A 20,570-nucleotide genomic window follows, 5' to 3' on the forward strand; every position below is an offset into this window, starting at 1 on the left:
AAAACATTCAAATCTGCAATAACGCTACCGCTGAACAGAGAATGCAGTTATCATGTATAGGTATGAAACAGCTTCACAAACATCTTCTTCAAGCTTCTTTTCAAACACACATTATTTCTGTTACAAATATTTAAATGATCAAAGAAGTACTGGGAAAAAAGTTTATAGCTTGGATATAAACACAGATGTCTACGGAAAAGTAGTAACATGGCGTTTCATATAACAAATGCATTAATTACTTCGTTACACCATTAGTAGGCAACAAGTGACTTAAAAGTTAATGTCATTGAATCATTCATTCAGGAGATTTTTTTTTTTTTTTTTCAAAAAAATGCAGATTCATCCAGTAATGAAACAAGTGAAGTATTTGTGAGTCATTAAATCATTCATTCAAGCTGATTTTTTAAAAATAATTCACTCAAATTAAACATTTTAAAAACTGTAGACTGCAGCAATTAACATTTTGTCCAAACCTCTAAATTACACGTTATTTTATTTGGTTGTCTCTTCTGTTCACAATCGCGGGAGAATCATGATCTCTATTTGAAACAAAAAAAAATTTAATTCTCAATTTATCCAGAATTGTGCAGCTCATCAAAAATCCTGAAAAATTGTATCATGGTCTCCACAAAAATATTAAGCATCACAACCATTTTCAACATTGATAATATTAAAAAATGTGTTTAAAAATATGAGCACCAAATCAGCATATCTTTCTAAAGGATCATGCGAGACTGCAGTAATGGCTATTGAAAATGTAACATTTAACGTAAAACATTTACATTTTAAATTTATGTTTTAATATTTTTCAATATACTGTACATGCTGCCACTTGGTAATATTATAAGAAATCATAGAATTAGTTTCCACTGCTATGCCGATGATACTCAGTTACATATTTTATCATGACCAGATGAAATCTCTATGGCTGCCCCCTAATAGTCGACTAACCATTAGTCGACGAGAAGAGGCTTAGTCGACAAAAAAAAAAAAAAAAAAAAAAAAAAAAAATGTATTAGTCGCTTAATCGCAATAAAAAAATAAAATTAAAAAATATATATATAAAAAAAACTCCACAGGAAATGGCGAAGTAACGCAGTCTGTGACAGACAGATCATTAACAGCTGGTCTAAATGGTAAATACTACAGTACATCGAGCTGGACATCCAAACGCTCATTCATTGACCTCAAATATGGCTTATCATATGAAACATGTACGTAGCAGCAACTTTACATGGCCGCTCACTTTAGCGTTAACCTAGAAAAATGTGGGCTATTCAAGAGTTTGTGCAGAGTGTGAAAGCTGAATAGTAGCACGCTTACAGCGTGACGGCTAATCTTGGAGGCGTCGGTGAGATCACTTGCACTTAAAATAAATATTAAAATAAATATTCTCAGGTTATGTAATCCGTATGAAACACGTGCATATAGGCGCTCCATTACTGAGGAGATGACGAGTCAACATCGTCAACTTCATCTCTGCAGCCGAAAATACAGAAAAAAATAGTTTATCAATTAATTATTAAAATGTTAAAGCAGTCTCCTTGCCGTTTTTCCTGTCAGTGGGCTGTGGCAAGCTCAATGTGTGCGCTTGAATGCTGATTAGGCTATGTAGGCATTAAAGGCTCTTTATTATGATTTATATTTTTTATTAATAAAAATGCTATTAGTCGACTAATGCTTAAAATGAACGACTACTAGTCGACCAGAAAAATCTTTAGTCGAGGGCAGCCCTAGAAATCGCTAAACTATACAAGTTGACAGTGTGTTAAAGATATAAAATACTGGATGACCTGTAATTTTCTTCTGTTAAATTCAGATACAGTAAGACTGAGGTATTACTTAATGGACCAAAAACCTGTACACAGAATCTCTTAGAATACAATTTGCATTTCAAAGGATGTAGTGTTACTTCATCCTCTACAGTAAAAGACTTGGGTGTTATGTTAGATACTTGTCCTTCAAAAATCTTATTTCACATTACACCAATTTTATGATCTCTAGTTACCTATTAAGTTCTGTATCAATTATAAAGTATTGCTACTGACCTATAAGGCCCTAAATGGTTTAGCTCCTGTGTATTTAACCATATATGTACATGTATACTGTATGTACATTTATGAAATATATAACTTGGACACAGTCACCTCTGATAACAGAATAGATCACTCTAAATTGTAATACAGACACGTGCATTTTCTGTAAAGCTGCTTTGAAATGATACATATTGTGAAAAGCACTATGCAAATAAATGTGAATTGAATTTTCACAGTATTACAGTTTATGTTTTTTTTTTATTAAAAAAAAAAAGAAAAAGAAAAAGAAAAAAGTAGCCTTGGTGAGCAAAAGAGACTTCCTTCATAAACATTTAAAAAATCTTACCTACCCCAAACTTTTGAACGACAGTGCAAGTTGAAAAATGTTAGTAATTTAGCTGTGACCAGATCATTGAGTCAGTGAGTTGAAACTGAGATCCAAAACTAATCATTCTTCAGAGTTGTTTCAAATCAAACTGAACAGAGAAATTCCACACACTTTTGATCATAATTTCTTTTCACTGAAAGTCAATGTCATTTTTTTATTCTTTTTTATGTGCTTTATTATTCTTCAGTGTGTATGTGTGTGTTTGAGGAAGGGAGTTTTGTTCAGGAAAGAAAGCATAAAGTTTTAGGCTGGTCTGATTGGTCTCTAGCTATCTGGCCTTGTATGTGAAGAGTATCAAAAGATCTACTTCACCAAAGAAAAGTAAAAGACAAGCAGAATGAGAACAGACTAGGAGAAGACACATCTGTGCTGAAAAAGATTAGCCATTCATCTTTCTATTGACAGTCTGTTTCAGCCACACACACTCACTCTCTCTAACAAAAGCTGCAAAAGGAACAAAAGGCCATAACATCACCAAAAGATCCAAAGTAGGACATTTTGGGATAAAGTAGACAAAAGAACGGATAAAAACTTCAAACTTTAGAGCAACCATTTCAAGTGCTATAATGGCTCAATATGATTTTAAACAGTCTCAATGTTCAATGTTCATATTCACTAAGTAAGTGATGAACAAATAAATTAAACACAACAAACCAACAACAACAACAAAAAAAATCATGTTCACTTTGTTGATCTGTATTAAAGGGACAGTTTACCAAAACAACAACAACAACAACAACAACAACAACAAACTGAAGACTGAAATATTTTGAAGAATGTTGACAACCAAACAGTTTTGGTGATCATTGACATTTTTCAAAATATCCTCTTTTGTGTCCTTTTTAAGACAAAAAGTCATACAGGTTTGGAACGACATAAGGGTCAGTATATGTTGACAATTTTTCATTTTGGTATGAACTATCCCTATAACTTGTTGCTTTAAAGGTAGAACTTATATATATATATATATATATATATATATATATATATATATATATATATATATATATATATATATATATATATATATATATATATATATGTATGTATTTGGGGTTTTGGTAGATTCTTTACAGGCAGTCAACAGATAGGTGGAATTCAGGGTGATTGGGACACTTTTTACAGTAGTCGACAGTAGAACTTATATGAGTATATGGGGTTTTTGGTAGTTTCTTTACAGGTAGTTGACAGATAGGGTGAATTCAGGGTGATTGGGACACTTTTGCCATTGAGATGACTTGGAAAAAGTGTCCCAATCAACCTGCATGTACCCTAACTTTGAGTAGCCATGTAATAAGTGAGATAATGTATAGCCAAAATAACTCCCTAAAAGTGAGTCCTAACACAAAGCAGAGAGTTTTATTTTACCGTACATGTTCCTTTACATATACAGTAAGTTGCGGTAGAAATTCCCCTACACACCTGACAAGCTAAACGGGGCGTCTGCACTTCGACACCTACAAATTTATACTCTAGGCGTCTCCACTTTGACACCTGTTTCGAGTCGGACGATGTCTCGTCCCTTATGAACACAAACACTTGGGAATAAGATCTTTAGTGTTCCTGCTGCACAGCAGTAATCCGACAAGACTCCAGACAATGCCTTCAATATTCTTTAATCATGGCAGGATCTCAGACCAGTTTTAGAGACAGTCCCCCGAAAAAGAGTACAACCGTTTTTATAAAAAAGGAACATGATAAAGGTGACATAATTCATTAACATGAATTGTACATATGTAGATGTAGATTGTTCTAAATATGTATAATTCATTGTTATAATTATTAGGTAGAAGCAAAACTGAAGACCTCAATCATGAGATTGATCATACAGTACATAACAAAACTGGACATACATCTATTTTTATTTCTCCTTTTGTTATTTTCAGACACAGTAATTTCGGCCAAAGTGTTAGAGACATTCAGTATCAAGAGCATATATAAATGTTAGCCCTGTGATGAAAGGAATGTTTAGTTATGATGAATTAAAATGAAATTTAAAATTAAAATTTCTTCCACAAAGTCCAGATTTGACTCCCAACCAGAAGAATCCAACAATATGTTGAGAAATCACAACTGCACACACAAAAACACTAAAAAGTGAAGAACAGGGACCGAAAGAGATGCGAGATAGAGAAACGAGCTGGTGGAAAACACATGAAAGAAGCAAAATGTGAAGAGGGGAAGTTCAAAGAGAGAAACAAGGGGGCAATGAGAGGGTGAGAGGTTGAAAGAGTGGGGATTGCTATAAGAGCATTCCTTTTCTCACCCCACTCTATAATGAAAAACAGCACAGACTGTACTGACAACTTCAAGAGCTCTCTTTCTCGAACACACACTGCAAATAGCCTGAAACCGTGTGCCCCCACACACCGTGTTATTTAACCGCCACAGTGGAAAGAACAAAGGTAGAAAATGGGTGGAGGAGAGGTATGGATAACATATAACTCATGTGCTCTTCAAAGAACGTGAAAGAAAGACAACCGGGAAAATGAGGTGAGACGAGATAGATTCATGTGTGCGTCTACATACACTAACTCCTAATGGTTTCCTGTATGTGCTGCGGTGTGTGGCCGCACTCCACAGAGGAAGGCAAGTCAACTTTACTGGTTAAGTTAGTTAAAAAGCCTGGTAGGTAAACCAGCATCCAAAATACAATGCTAATAAGCAGCAATGCTGGTTGTTTCAACAGCAACTCACAACTACCACCACTAATTCTCAAACATACCTGCTGACATTATTAGATTTGAAGTAAAACATGATATATCAGCATTTCAAATAGTGAGGATGTCCTCATAAGTTGGTTTTTGACATGTTTTTGAGGATGTTTGTTTTTAAACATTTGGCCCTCAGAGGTATAGTAAACCCTTTACCCAACCATATGGCTTTGGGTAGAGTTTGTGTAATGAATATACAGACATTTGTTCTGGTCGTGTTTTAAAAAATTATTATTATTATTACTACATAACTGGAGAAGACGTTGGAAGATTCTCCACTGTGCACACAGCGCCATCTTCTGGAGAAAAAAAAAAGTGTGCTTGATTAAGCCAAAAACACACACAAAGCAGATCTGCACACTCCAACACACACCTGCGGATCATTATTTTGCCCTTTTGTTATAAACGTTTGTTATTTAGTTTGTAAATGACTGTTTCTGGGTATTGTTATGCTTACTGTATAGTATGTTGTCATCAAAAACAGAACAGGAAATTACAGGAACAAATATGTAGCCTGAAGATTTAGCTTACGCAATTTAAACATGCACACACAATGATTTGAAATAAGCGGAGCTGAAAAATAAGGCTAAAGATTATCAAGAGCTGACCTGAATCGCTGACCTGATTCAACCGATGATTGCACTGGACAGCGTATTTAATGCAGCCATCTGAGCAGGTTATGTGTGCCATAATACAGTCAAACAAAGAATCTCACTAAAATACTTCAATTCAGCTCTTGTGAAGCCCAAGCATCAGGATCAGGAGCAGCAGTTTTTCCATTACACTACCATTCAAAAGTTTGGGATCAGTATTTTTTTTTTTTTTTTTTTTTATATCAGTACTTCAGCAAAGAATCCTAAAAACTATGTAAAACCATTTTTAACATTAATAATAAAAATAAATGTTTCTTCAGCACCAAATCAGCATATTAGAATGATTTCTGAAGGATCAAAAAAAAAAAAAGAAAAAGAAAAAAATACATTAAAAAGGTGAAATGCTTTTCTAGTACAAATTTACTTGGGATACAAGCACCAATCTGCACGTTTTCCTTCACCACTAGAGGGCACCATGAAAAATGTGTGCATCTGACTGAGTGTGCCAAGGTTCTCAGAGTTTGGCTGGTTAGTATGGATCCAAGGGGAGTCACTGCAATTAAGAAGAATGGGAATGGATAGCTTACGGATAGCTTTCTCCATGTATTACAGACTGGTCTGTGTTCACATGGAGAAAAGCTCTGCGGTCTAGAAAACTGAAATGTACCAGCTAGTGTCTTCTCCCCCTCGTTGTTTCCTAGCTACAGTGGTGAACAGCTGCCACTAGCGCTACAGTGATACTCACACTGAAATCAAGCAGAAATCAAAGGAGGCAGAACTGAACTCAAACCAATTTACCAAATGTGAAAACTTACAGCAGTTCAAGTGCTGTCTTAAGATTGAAAGAAAGTGTGTATATCTGATCTGTATCTATCTAATAAACAGGTGTCCCTTTCTCACTCTTGACTGCCTGTCTGTTATAATCAGATATAGTGAATAATTTATCAGGATAAAAATCATCTTCATCTCCGCTCTTGACCTTTATGTAATGTTCAAATCCACCCTTCCTTTCTCAGGCTTTTATTTTAAGACCTGTGCCATTAATCAGTTCTCGCTCATCCCGGTTCCTCCCGCGTGATATGATGCTGTATATCTGTCACAAAGAAAGTCCAAACTTCACCTATGATCAGCACAATCCTGATTCAATAAAAACAAAACCTTGGAATGGGAGAGAAAATGTATTAAACCAGTGTGGTTTCTTAGATATGCTTCAAATATCTTGTTCATAGTGAGTGCATATGGCCTTCAAACTAACAATACTAATAGTAATAATTTTATGATAATAAAAAGAATAAAAACGCACCTTTAAAAACCTTTAAAGGTGCCCTCGAATGAAAAATTGAATTTATCTCGGCATAGTTAAATAACAAGAGTTCAGTACATGGAAATGACATACAGTGAGTCTCAAATTCCATTATTTCCTCCTTCTTATATAAATCTCATTTGTTTAAAAGACCTCTGAAGAACAGGCGAATCTCAACATAACACCGACTGTTACGTAACAGTCGGGGTGTACGCCCCCAATATTTGCATATGCCAGCCCACGTTTCCAACATTATAAAAGGCATTAGACAAGGGCAGCCAGTATTAACGTCTGGATGTGCACAACCAAATCATCAGACTAGGTAAGCAAGCAAAGAACAATAGCGAAAAATGGCAGATGGATCAATAATAACTGACATGATCCATGATAACATGATATTTTTAATGATATTTGTAAACCGTCTTTCTAAATGTTTTGTTAGCATGTTGCTAATGTACTGTTAAATGTGGTTAAAAGTTACCATCGGTTATTACTGTATTCACAGAGACAAGAGAGCCGTCGCTATTTTCATTTTTAAACACTTGCAGTCTGTATAATGCATAAACACAACTTCATTCTTTATAAATCTCTCCAACAGTGTAGCATTACACGTTAGCCACGGAGCACTATCAAACTCATTCAACATCAGAAGTAAACAATATAACAGTATACAATACTCACATAATCCGACGCATGCATGACGAACACTTTGTAAAGATCCATTTTGAGGGTTATATTAGCTGTGTAAACTTTGTTAAGGCACTGTTTAAGGCAAACGCGAGCTCTGTGGGCGGAGAGCACAGGATTTAAAGGGGCCGCAGCATAAAATCGGCGCGTTTATAATGATGCCCCAAAATAGGCAGTTAAAAAAATTAATTAAAAAAAATCTATGGGGTATTTTGAGCTGAAACTTCACAGACACATTCAGGGGACACCTTAGACTTATATTACATCTTTTAAAAACATAATCTAGGGCACCTTTAAGTTGCATTAATCAACGTGCATATAATAGGGCTGAAACGATTAGTCAACATTATCGACAACGTCGACAATAAAAAATTGTCGACAAATATTTTTGTTGTCGAATAGTCTCTTGATCTCATAAGACCTATTTGAAGGGCCTGCAATAACGCGGTGTAACCAGTGGGGCGCTGTAGCGCAATACTGTAATGCAGCCCTCCCGGATCCAATCCAATAAAAGAAGTCAGCGCTTTGGAGAGCATAGTGCAAACGAAGTCGAACCCGTGAAATGTGGGAGATTATTAACATAGCATAAACATAACAAACATAACGTTTAGCATAACTGCAGAATACGGTCATGCAGGGACACCAACTCTCATTCAAACTCACTGTTCTCACTCCACACGTTCATTTTCTCACACAGTGAAAGATGCATCGCAGAGCAAAGAGGACAGACAACGCACCGACAGATCAGGTTACTTTTGATATAAAACTAAGTCTAAGCTTTTAAATTCAGTCAATATTACTACGGGATTCAAACAATACTTGTGGTGGTGACGCTGTTTAACGTTGTGTGGCAGATCGCTGTAACACCTCGGTTCAAGCGGCATGTGAACCTATTCCTCTCTATTACAGCGCGAAATAAACATGAATGAACATCAAAAAGTACTTACTGAACTTACTGAAATGAATCCATCTCTATTGTAATCACTTAATCGGAGTTTTAACCGCAGAAAGAAGTCAATAAAACTTGCAAACAAATATATCACACAAAATGTAACATTTACCTCAGGAAAGCCATTTAATGACCATAAACTCGATAGTTTGTGTGTGTGTGTGTGTGTGTGTGTGTGTGTGTGTGTGTGTGTGTATATATATATAATATATGTGTATATATATATATATATATATATATATATATATATATATATATATATATGTGTATATATATATATGTGTATATATATATATGTATATATATATGATATATAATATGTGTGTGTATGTATGTTGTTGTTTCATTTTTCAAAAAAACCCCACATAATTACATTATATTTTTTTAACCTGAAGGATATTGGTCTATTCAGTTGGCTTGAAAATGATTAAAAATACACTTTTAAAAGCTGAAGTGATTTCCTTGTTTTATTTACTAGTTAAAGTACAGTATAACTCAATATTTTAACTAATTGCTAAAGTAGAATAATCGAACAAAGCTTACTGATTAAAGGTGATAGAGAGGATTTTTTCGTCGACTGAGAATCCAAAGACTGTTACTGAGTTTTTGAAATGAGCGCATGCGTAAGAACAACCCCCCTCCTTCACAGCACATTTCAAAGGAACGCCTCCCAAAACTCGTGCACGAGTAGTGGAATACGAGTGTTTACCACCGGCATTTGCTGTGTCGTGTATTTTGGATTCATTATGTCGGACTCACCGCAGGTAACTCATAATCTGCAGTTGTTACTCCTGTCTCCTGACAAAAACATTGCATGCGGAGCCTGCGGAGTGTGGAAAGGTACTGGAGCGCGCAGCCGCGCTCATCTCTCACAAGGAACGTCACGGCAGTGATTGACAAGCCAGAGGGCCAATCGTTTACGCAATGATCGTGTAAACGATTGGCTGATGTTTTTAAGGCCCTACCTCGTGCACAGATGATGTATATTAATATTATTACTTTCAGTGCACCTAATAAATAGTCTTTTATCAGTAAGTAAAGACAGTTTCAAGTAATATTGCAAAAATGTATAAAACAAAACATCCTCTTTAGCACCTTTAATCAGTGCAATAATCGATGATTAGTCGATTAATCGTTCTAATAATCGATAGATTAATCGATTATCAAAATAATCGTTTGTTGCAGCCCTAGCATATAATCAACGACATCTATTATTAGTCAAAAATTCATCAAATGGAGAGATGCATTTTAAAATGGTATCAGAGCTCTCTTTATATTTTGGATAGTTGTTGAATTATGTGATGTGATGCGCTCATAAACTGCTCATCAAACATACTCAAAAAAGCATACATGGGTTCTGCAACAGATTTATGTGCTTCCTTGCTTGATAATCCTGTTTGTTTCTTTGCTGTTGTTGTCTCGCTGTGAAGTAGCAAACAAATCTGTTTATCAATCCCCATTACCAAGGAAAAGATAAAAGTGAATTTATGTGTGTATCAGAACATACAAACAGAGAGATTAACCTGCAGGAAGCCATCGTGTGTGTGTGTGTGTGTGTGTGTGTTCCTATAAAAGAAAAAAAAAATGACAATAAACCCCTAATCCACTGACATATTTATGGAGGCAGCTGACACAGTTTTCCCCGCACAGTCTTCCCAAAGAATTTGCAATGTTTTGAGGAGGCGTTTTAGGCGGCCAACTCTTAAGTATTTCACTCTTATAGAAACAGCTTCACATAATACCAATAACAAGTACACTCTTAGTTATGTTTGACAGCCCATTATTTTATATATACATATTATATATATATTTGTAGAATGATAAATTTGCGATGGTCACAAATATGTGCAATATTTCAAGAGTTGTTATGAAAGGAACAAAATAAAAACAGTTGCAATCACAATACGGATGATCACACAGATTGTAATTTATATCTATTCAATAACTATAAGAGAGAAAGCAGAAAAGAGGAAGTAGCAAACACATTTCTGCTTATTTATTTAAAAACACTGAGCAGCAGTATACCTTGTGCACATGAACATGTCATGCACAATTCAAAGACCTTTACTCTTGTCAGTATCTTTGAAATTTTAATTACTTATCTCTTCCCAGAGCAATTATTTTATCTTAAGTTTATTCATCTGCCTCTTTTCTTTATGCAAATAAGGTTGAGAGCTTTGATAATCTGAGTCATCATGTATCAATATCTCTGACAGATTGTTATGCAATGCTCTGCAATACAGCAACAATCCTAAACGTGCTCACAGACACTCTTACACTCACATGCACACTCAAACAAACATGTGAGAGGAGAAAAGACAAACATTGCATCACACACACACACACACACACAGATCCTCGAGTAAATCAAATTATGGTCCTTATAAAACTGGAGAGAAAAGTAAGATGCAGAGGTGTACTGTTTTATATCCTTGGTAAGAAGCACAAAATAAAAGAAATTTTATTGTAGGTCTATAAAAATGTTGGCCAGTTCAGTCTTGTGATTTAATGCTATTTCCAAATGGTACCTGCTATAGTTACGGTTTAAAGATTATTTATAACTTTGGTGCTTAAAAACAGGCAACAATACAGCACAGCCTCATCATTTTTCACATCAGGGAATATTAGATTTATAGAGACATGTTAAGGACTTTTTCCCCATCAGACATACTGTCTGTTTGCAGGTTTCAAAAGCCAGTAAAATTAAAATGAACTTTAGATGCACTACTCTTAAAACAGTTGTGTTGAAACTGAAATGATGGGACTGGAAACCGTGCACAATAACAGACTGAATGAATAGAAGCACTGAGTCATTATCGTGACCAGCATTGTCACATGCTTGAGTCACTGATGAAGTTCAGACAGAAAGAAAGATCTGGTCACATTGATGATGGCAACAAAATCACTGATGTCATTGTGTAAGTATTCACAAACAAGCACTGAATGATTGAGAAATGTTGAGAAAGAGAGATACTGGTACTGGTTCTGAAAAATAAACATATGATCTTTGCTTTTCAGCACTCTGTAAACAAATCTAAATCAGACTCTCTTATTAAAAATTACTATGGCAATGAAGTATATAACGGGCAACTAATAGAGAATCTGCAATACCATATATTCCACAATATATTGTTGAGGCTATTTGTGGGAAGTGAGTGCTGTCACTTGTTAGAGCTAACTGAAATTGATTTTCTTTCTTTCTTTCTTTCTTTCTTTCTCTCTCTCTCTTTCTTTCTTTCTTTCTTTCTTTCTTTCTTTCTTTCTTTCTTTCTTTCTTTCTTTCTTTCTTTCTTTCTTTCTTTCTTTCTTTCTTTCTCTTTCTTTCTCAATTGCCAAACAGTGGCCTAAGTTTTTGTTTATTGTATGTACAGTATCCCAGCTTTGGGTAACTTAAAGGGTTAGTTCACCCAAAAATGAAAATTATGTAAGGTAACACTTTACTTGAAGGGGTGTGCATAAGACTGACATGACACCTTCATAATTATGACATGACACATGTCATGAATATGAAGGAGGTTTTATGCATGTTTATGACAAAGATGACATTGTTTGAGATGTCCGAGTTATGACAACTTGACATAAACCAATACATCATAACCTGTCAGTGTCTTTGTCATGACAACTTGACATTATTTAGCTTTATGGGTTAACATTACATTTAACTGTCATGTGGTTGGTTTTGACAATGGCTGTCATGAGGCCATTATAATAGTGTCATAAATATGTATCTTGAGCTCAAGTACAGTGGTACAAATTGAACTTGTCATTAAAATGTCATTAAGTGACAATACTCTGACAAATAATTTTATAACAGCATCATGAATATTTTTCATTTCATTTTTTTTAAGTTTCCTCCAACAGAAGGTCAGATAATAGACCATTTCAAACTTCTTAAAAAAATGACACCGTTATAAAATAATGGTAACACTTTATTTTATGGTCTTTTAACTAGTTGCTTATTACTATTAGCATGCATATTACTAGAATATTGACTATTTATTAATAATTATTAAGCACATATTAATGCCTTATTATGCATGACCTTATTCTAGATTCTTAATCCTACCCAATACCTAAACTTAACAATTAACTATATTTAGTTAATGTTAAAAACCAAAGTAGTTTAAGTTTGATAATTACTCTGCTATGTCATGTTTATGACAGGTTATGTTGTCTTGGTAATGTCAAGTTGTCATGACAAAGACACTGACAGGTTATGATGTATTGGTTTATGTCAAGTTGTCATAACACAGACATCACAAACAATGTCATCTTTGCATTAAAAATGACATAATTGAGTGAATGACACTTAATGACAGTTGTCATAAACATGCATAAAACCTCTTTCATATTCATGACGTGTCATGTCATGATTATGAAGGTGTCATGTCAGTCTTATGCACACCCCTTCAAGTAAAGTGTTACCTTATGTAATTTATTACTCACCTTCATTTTGTTCTACACCCTTAAGATCTTTGTTCATCTTCGGAACACAAATTAAGATATTGTTGATGAAATCCGATGGCTCAGTGAGGCCTCGATTTAGAGCAAAGCCATTCAAACTCTCAAGGTCCATAAAGGTACTAAAAACATATTTGAAACAGTTCAGGTGAATTGAGTGGTTCTATCTTAACATTATAAAATGATAAGAATACTTTTTGAGCACCAAAAAAAAAAAAAACTAACGACTTTTCAGCAATATCTATATGGGCCGATTTCAAAACACTGCTTCATGAAGCTTCTGATCTTTATGAATCTTTTGTTTCAAATTAGTGATTAGGATCTCCTATCAAATGGCTAAACTGCTGAAATCACGTGACTTTGGCGCTCCGATTTACTGATTCAATTCGTAAAACTCTGAAGCAGTGTTTTGAAATCGGCCCATATAGATACTGCTGAAAAGTCGATAATTTTTTTTTTTGGGAGCACAAAAAGTATTCTTGTCATTTCCTAAAATGAATATAGAACCACTGAAATCACATGAACTGTTTCAAATATGTTTTTAGTAGCTTAATGGTCCTTGAGAGTTTGAATGGCTTTGCTCTCAATAGAGGCCTCTCTGAGCCATCGGATTTCATCAACAATATCTTGATTTGTGTTCCGAAGATGAACAAAGGTCTTACGGGTGTAGAACGACATGAGGATGAGTAATAAATGCATTATTTTCATTTTGGGGTGAACTAACCCTTTAAGCCCTATTTGGACAGGACTAGTTTTCTAAATGACATTTGAGTTAACATTCTTATCACTCAACGTCTGTGATTTCATTTAAGCCGCGCACACACTTAACGATTGTAAGGCCGATTATGAATGTAAATTGATACTTATGACTGATCGCGCTCAAACGCGCCCAGTCAGAGCCAGTTGCGTTCAGTCTGCGATTACAGTCGGTGTTCAAATTCCATGTGTAAGTATATAAATTGTCTCCAGTCGAAGGAAACAATCGGTATGTGTGTTCAGTTCAGTCTTAGAATGTTTCAGCTAATCGTTAGGTGTGTCCCCGGCTTTACCGATTTGGATGGGTCTACCATCTCTGTGTTTATTACAGAGGTGGGAGTGTGTGTTTTCTAGATGTGGGCATTGCAGAAGGTCATCTGCTGTGCTTGATTTCTTAGAGGACCGCAGAGTTTGCCGAAAAACAGTAGGTAATTTGCTCTTGGTTGTGTCAGAAAAACACAGACTTGGCAGATTTGGATGGGATTAAAATTGCAAAGAATGTCTATGAATGTTTCGCCCTGGAAATCTAGTCCTGTCCAAACAGGGCTTTAGTTTATATTTTTTTAAAGTTTAGATTTTTATATTTTAGCTCTAAATTAGAGAACAAGAGTTGATCTCAACCATATTGTTTATCATATACAGAATCTTGGATAAATATTAATATAGTCTCACTCTAGTATTAGATCACAGAAAATTTCAAAGTCTTGCAAATTATTTAAAGTAAAAAGCAAAAGTTCTGCTGCATATAAATATTTCACCTTGATGTATTTTTTGGGGGGAGGAAGTTAAGAAGACCTCAAACAGCTCGGCAGAAGCCTGAAATGATACTGCCCCATTTGTCTTCAGCTGTACTCTGATTCACAGTGACCCTACACAGTGTTCACCTCTCCCTATACACTCAAAAGGGTTCAGTTCACGTCACAAAATCTGTTCACTTGGATTAACCTGCACTGCCACCAAACACTTGAGTCACACAGATTACTGGTTTTAATAGATTAACATTATACTGATGTGGTGTGAATAAAAATAACTTGCATAAATAAATAAATATGAATAAATAAAAAGGCACTTCCATATATATGAATGAACTTGTATAAAAATACAAATGTAATGTACATAAAAAAAATGTTATTATATTCTTAAATATAAATATAAACCCTTATATTAAGTGATAAATGACTTTTTTAACAAAAAAACTTTTAGCCAAACTTCATTTAGTTAAAGTAAATGAGTAAATGTTTATCTCCATTTCCTGTAAAGTATTACTGCATATCAATGTACACTTGTTCCCTATGCCATCTATAGTGTCTTTTGGACTGAGTATACATGCTCCCTATGATTTGGTATCTCACTAAAGATGGTCAAACACCCTGTGAAGTCAACTTCATAAGATCTATACTGGCCGAATGGAATATACCCTTTCTTTCACGATAGTAACATACTATTGTCACAGCTCATAACACGCCACATACTAATATGTGTTTGACTGTACAGCTGTTTGGGTGGGTGTGTGTGTGTGTCTCTACGATGAAGGAAGTCTGAGGGCACAAGTGGAAATGATGCACATTCTTTAGTTTTCCTGTTGTGACCTAACATTTGTGTGTGTGTATGTGATAAAATGTAAAGAATGTCAGAATATGTGTGTCAGAGCTTGTCCCTGGTGCTTTTAGAAGTGCTGTTTGCATCTGTTTGCAACATTATTGTGTGTTTGGGAAGGAGAGGGTGTGTGTTCTCCTAAATAACCATAAGCTATTGAACTTGATTTTATGAAGTAGAAACACTCCTTAAGGAACAACAACAGACTAAATCCACACTCTGATGGTCATTACTGAGTCAGAAACGTGTGTCGAAAGCTGTACTGTATGTGTTGAATGAATGAACCAGACATGAATATCTTTTCCTGTTTTGGTCAAGAACAAACACACATGGCATTGTGTTTGTGTGGATGCCTAGGTCACAGGGTCAAGCACACGTCACTCACAGCATGACACATCTCAGCAGTGACCAGAGCTTCCCCTGCCTCCCTCACAAGCTGTTACTATGACAATGACAAACAATCTGTATTTGAGCTGCTAGGGAAACTTTGTAGAAAGTCCCTTGGTTTTTGGTTCAAAAAGAAAGAAAAAGAAAGAAAAAGAAGGATACAAATGTGTTTATATTTCATATCTTGATGATGTAATTTGTTAAAATGACACCTGTCGTCATTAGCTCCTGTGTGACTAACTCTTTCATAATAGCCCTGTGTAAGCGGCACTTCATTAACAGATTCCGTTTGACCAATCATGAAAGGATCAGATGGCCAACTGATTGTTTGAAACTAGTAGAGAACAATGAGCATCCTGTTTTACACACACAGCTTGCCTTTTCCAGTCATGTCTACAAGAAGTAGACTGAAGAAGTGATTGTGAAGAATGACAAATTTAACTGCCATCACTCTGCTCTCTTTATCGGTCAACATTAACAAGGCAAGTCTGGACACAGTACAAAAAAATAAACATATTACTGTATGTAAATTACTAAAATGACAACACATGAAAACAAGGCCCACTTGCACCTAGGATTAACACATTAGCTTTTTAAATCTGGATAGTATTTTGATATTTTAAGACAGATTACATTTACACCTTGCATTAGGTTTCATTAGTTAAGTACATGTTGAAAAACACTGATGCCCTTTTCAAAATGGTTTTATTATGGTTTATTGCTAATAGGGACTAGAAGTGAAGGGGAGAAAAGGTTTAGGCATCCTTGAGAAAAAAAAAAAAAGGGAGAAAGACATGAGAGAGGATTTGAGGAGAGCAATGAGAGAATTAAAGTGTCATGCAGTTAAATAATTAATGAGATACTGTTCATTAAATCAAGTTACCACAGCACAAGACGGTGTCGCTTTTTTCGTGTTAGCAGAGCAGAATACAAAATAATAATAATAATTATTACCTGCCAAACAGAGCATGGTTAAACTAAAGTTCTTATAATAAAGACTAAAGTTTTTGTAATATCAATGTCACACTGATACTACAAAGCAAATGTTTCACAATAGAATATAAATGCATCTCGGATTGTAATTTACTGATCCGTTTTAGTAGCTCAAACAGTACAGCATGCTGCTAGCAACAACAAGGTCAAGGGTTTGACTATCACAATCCAAGAAAAAAGTATTTTGAATTCACTGTACACTACCGTTCAAAAATTTGGTTTCAATAAGATTTATTTTATGTTTTTAAAAGAAGTTTCTTATGCTCACTAAGGTGCATATATTTGATCGAAAATACAGTGAAAGCAGTAACATTGTGAAATACATTACGATTTAAAATAACTGTTTATTATTTTAATATATTTAAAAATGTAATTTTTTTTCTCCAGCAGCTATTCTTCCAGTGTTCTGTGCAGTGTCACATGATCCTTTAAAAATCATTCTAAAATGCTGATTTGGGGAGGAGCATTTTCAGATTTTGATTAAATATTACAAAGCCCAACACTTGCACGGATGAATTGTTCACCACAAAACTAGCAATTTGAGCTAACAAAATAAATAAGGTCAATTTTGATTTCATATGTACTTTAATGCATCCTTGCTGAATAAAAGTACTGACCCCAAACTTTTGAACAGTGGTGTAAGTCACTTTGAATAAAAGCCTCTGCCAAATGCACAAAAATGTAATTCAGCCATCGGAAATGCATATTGGTACCATGTGTAAGGTCTCTAAGTGGAGCGGGACGCCTGACCAATCAAAGGCTTCACAGCCACAGTAAAAATTTCAGGACCGGTGCGGGTCATAGTGAGAGGTTGAGCTCTGACTGACAGAAGCAGTGCTGAAAACAGACATGCAGAGAAGGGGATGAGAGAGTTTCGCCAGCAGGAGGAGAAATAATGTGACGGGAGAGAAATGAAGGCAGTTAACATTCCACAGGTAAAGTCCCCTACTGAATAAACCCAGAGAGTCTGTCCTGTCATAACTCACACGAGGGAAAAGTCACAAAGCGTTTGAGACAGGCGTTTTGCAAGTGAAATGAGAATGTCTTATCTAGTCACTCTTTTTGAGGATCTGGTTATTAATTTTCATTCATACCTTCCCCTATTCAGACCGTGATTGACCGTACATATTGTCACAGCTGTGGCGGTATCGCATTATGCCGCGGAGACTGTTGTTCTTACTCACTGGCTTCCTGTCTGTCTCTTTTGTTTTATTCTGGTACAACAGGCTAAAATTAAGGATTAGCTGTTAGACAACAGCTAGTCATATCTGGACAGGCATGGAACCTAGTTGAAAACATGAAATCATGCAAGGAAAGGAGTACTGCAGTGTGATTCATTTCAGCACGGCTGTTACCAAGCATTCTAACATTCCCAAAAAGCCCGGTTCCAGGCAATGGCCAGTGTGGGGCCCCTAGTGCAGTGAACCCTGGTAATCCCTGTGCACTCAAGGCCCACTTCCTTCCCTTCAGCTGCAGCCTCACTCCCTGCCCTGTCTCAGGCTATTAATAGAGCAACAATGATCCATGAATACAGTCCTGCATGGAATTCCCTGCAATGGTGGACAGACTGGTTTGCATTTTAGGTATATCGAAGGCAGTCATAAACATATGTAGAAAGCATTGGTGTGCTTTCATGTTACTCTAATTTGACAGACTTGCACATGCACATACTGGTACTGTATATAAGGAGGCTATGGTAATATTGCTAAAAAATAGGGTTAGAGTTAAAAATAAAACAATAAAAACTAAAAATCAATTATAAACATTATAAAGTACAGCATTAAAACTGGATATTCATTTTTGAAATTTGCTAAAGATTTAATTTAACAGTAAATTATTAGTGTTTGACATTAAGTGAGCTCAAGTTACAGTAGATGACAGAGAAGTTAAGCTAAATGTAAAAATAGGAGAAATGAAAATGAACAAATTAAAGACACATTATGGCCATATTCCAGGATGACAATGTCAAGATTCAACAGGCTCAAATTGTGAAAGAATGTTTGGGAGGGAGCATGAAGAATCATTTTCACACATGAATTGGCACCTCAAACTCCTGAACTTAGTTTCATTGAAAGTCTTTGGGATGTGCTGGAGAAGACTTTACAGAGTGCTCACCTCTTGCATTGTCAATACAAGATCTTGACCAAAAATTGATGTACCTAAATAAATATTGTGACGTTATTTCCATAAAGTGGTGCATACATTTTTGGTCTAGGTCTTGTATTGACAATGCAAGAGGTAAACACTCTGTAAAGTCTCCTTCAGCACATCCCAAAGACTTACAGTGAGGTTAAGGTCAGGACTCAGAGGTGCCAGTTCAAGTGTAAAAAATGGTTCTTCATGCTCTCTGAACCATTCTTTCACAATTTTAACCTTTGTCATCCTGGAATATGACCACGATGTGTCTTCCGACATGGCTGTTAAAGAAATGAAAAGCTATACGCTCCATCTGTTTGGGTTAAAAAACCGTTGCCAAACATAAAATATGCTAGAGACATAATAATCACTATAATAATGATCCATTCACAGATTCTTAAGTGTTTGGCAATAAAAATCCAAACAGCAACTTTTTTTTTTTTTTTTTTGGCCAGGCAGTGTATTTAGTATGCAGATTCACACATTGTGCATTGCTATTAGTGTGAATATTTAAAATAAATAACAAAAAAATAGAAAAAAAAAATCAGGCCCTAAAATAAAATCAGCATACCAATTAGGCTTTTTTTAAATAAATAAATTCATAAATCTTATAAATTATATTTAATGATTACATGATTTTAAATTTGATACAGGCTATCCAATTCTGAACTGCCCTCTGCTCTCCTGAACATGGACTTTCTACACCAACCAGAGACAAGTTTAGCAACACCATATAGTTTTGGGCCAACCCTGGATCAGAACAAAACTTTGAGAAGTAGAGTTCTGCTGCTATCAGATTTTCAATCAGAATGAGAAAGGTAACTTTTACAACAATGCAAGAAGAGCGTGCAGATGAAACACTGAGTACAGTGCAGAATGTTAAAGCACTTACTCTTGTTTCTAGTAAGTTCTGGTAAGTTTTCACCTGTCCACATATACATAGATACACACTGTCAGTGATCCACAAACAGCAGCAGGAGAGAGAAAATCAATCCCTTACCTTTCGAACACTCCAACAGTCCAAAAACACCTCACACCATCACTTCATCAGCACATGAGCCATTGGTCACACATTCCACTGTCCAGTTACAATCCAGCTACATCCAAACTCTCTTTTTCCTTTTTCTTCATTCACACACTCTCTTTCTAGCGGGAACAGCAGCTTTGTGTGTGAGTGAGAGAGAGTGTGCTAGCGCTAGACTCCGACAGGGGCATTCACTGCAAACAGAGTTCAGACCCTCCCCTTTACACAAGATCTAAGCCATGCGAGCAAAGAGAGAGAGAGAATGTGTTTAGGTATGTTATGTGTGAAAGAGAGAGCAAGAGGAAAAGGATTGTCTTTCCTTCATAGAGAACAATAATAGAAGCACAACTAATATACAAACAAAAAACACAAGCAGGCATTTCCAGGAAAAAACTTTCCCAGTGCACTTTGTCATTAGGTATGACTGTGTAAATACATGTCTGTTTGAAAGAAAAGGAACTTATATTCCCCTTTTACATTGCTCTTCTCACTTTATAAGTGACACACACACACACACACGCATACGCGGCTGTGTAAGGGAATGCCG

The 20,570-nt window shown here is 35.5% G+C and overlaps 1 protein-coding gene across 7 annotated transcripts in view; it reads right to left on the minus strand.

Moving 5' to 3' along the window:
* dab2ipb (DAB2 interacting protein b) overlaps positions 1 to 20,570 on the minus strand; it is a 179,479-nt gene that overhangs the window by 99,726 nt on the left and 59,183 nt on the right. The window contains exon 1 of one of the 7 annotated variants that reach the window (XM_048188499.1): positions 20,000 to 20,186. The exons of the other annotated variants lie outside the window; for them this stretch is intronic. The gene's annotated coding sequence lies outside the window, so the exon portion shown is untranslated. Of the gene's footprint in view, positions 1 to 19,999; positions 20,187 to 20,570 lie in introns of those variants that run through there. 7 annotated transcript variants of the gene reach the window in all.

The sequence above is a fragment of the Megalobrama amblycephala genome, linkage group LG4 (genome assembly GCF_018812025.1).
Source record: "Megalobrama amblycephala isolate DHTTF-2021 linkage group LG4, ASM1881202v1, whole genome shotgun sequence".
Classification (NCBI taxonomy): domain Eukaryota; kingdom Metazoa; phylum Chordata; class Actinopteri; order Cypriniformes; family Xenocyprididae; genus Megalobrama; species Megalobrama amblycephala.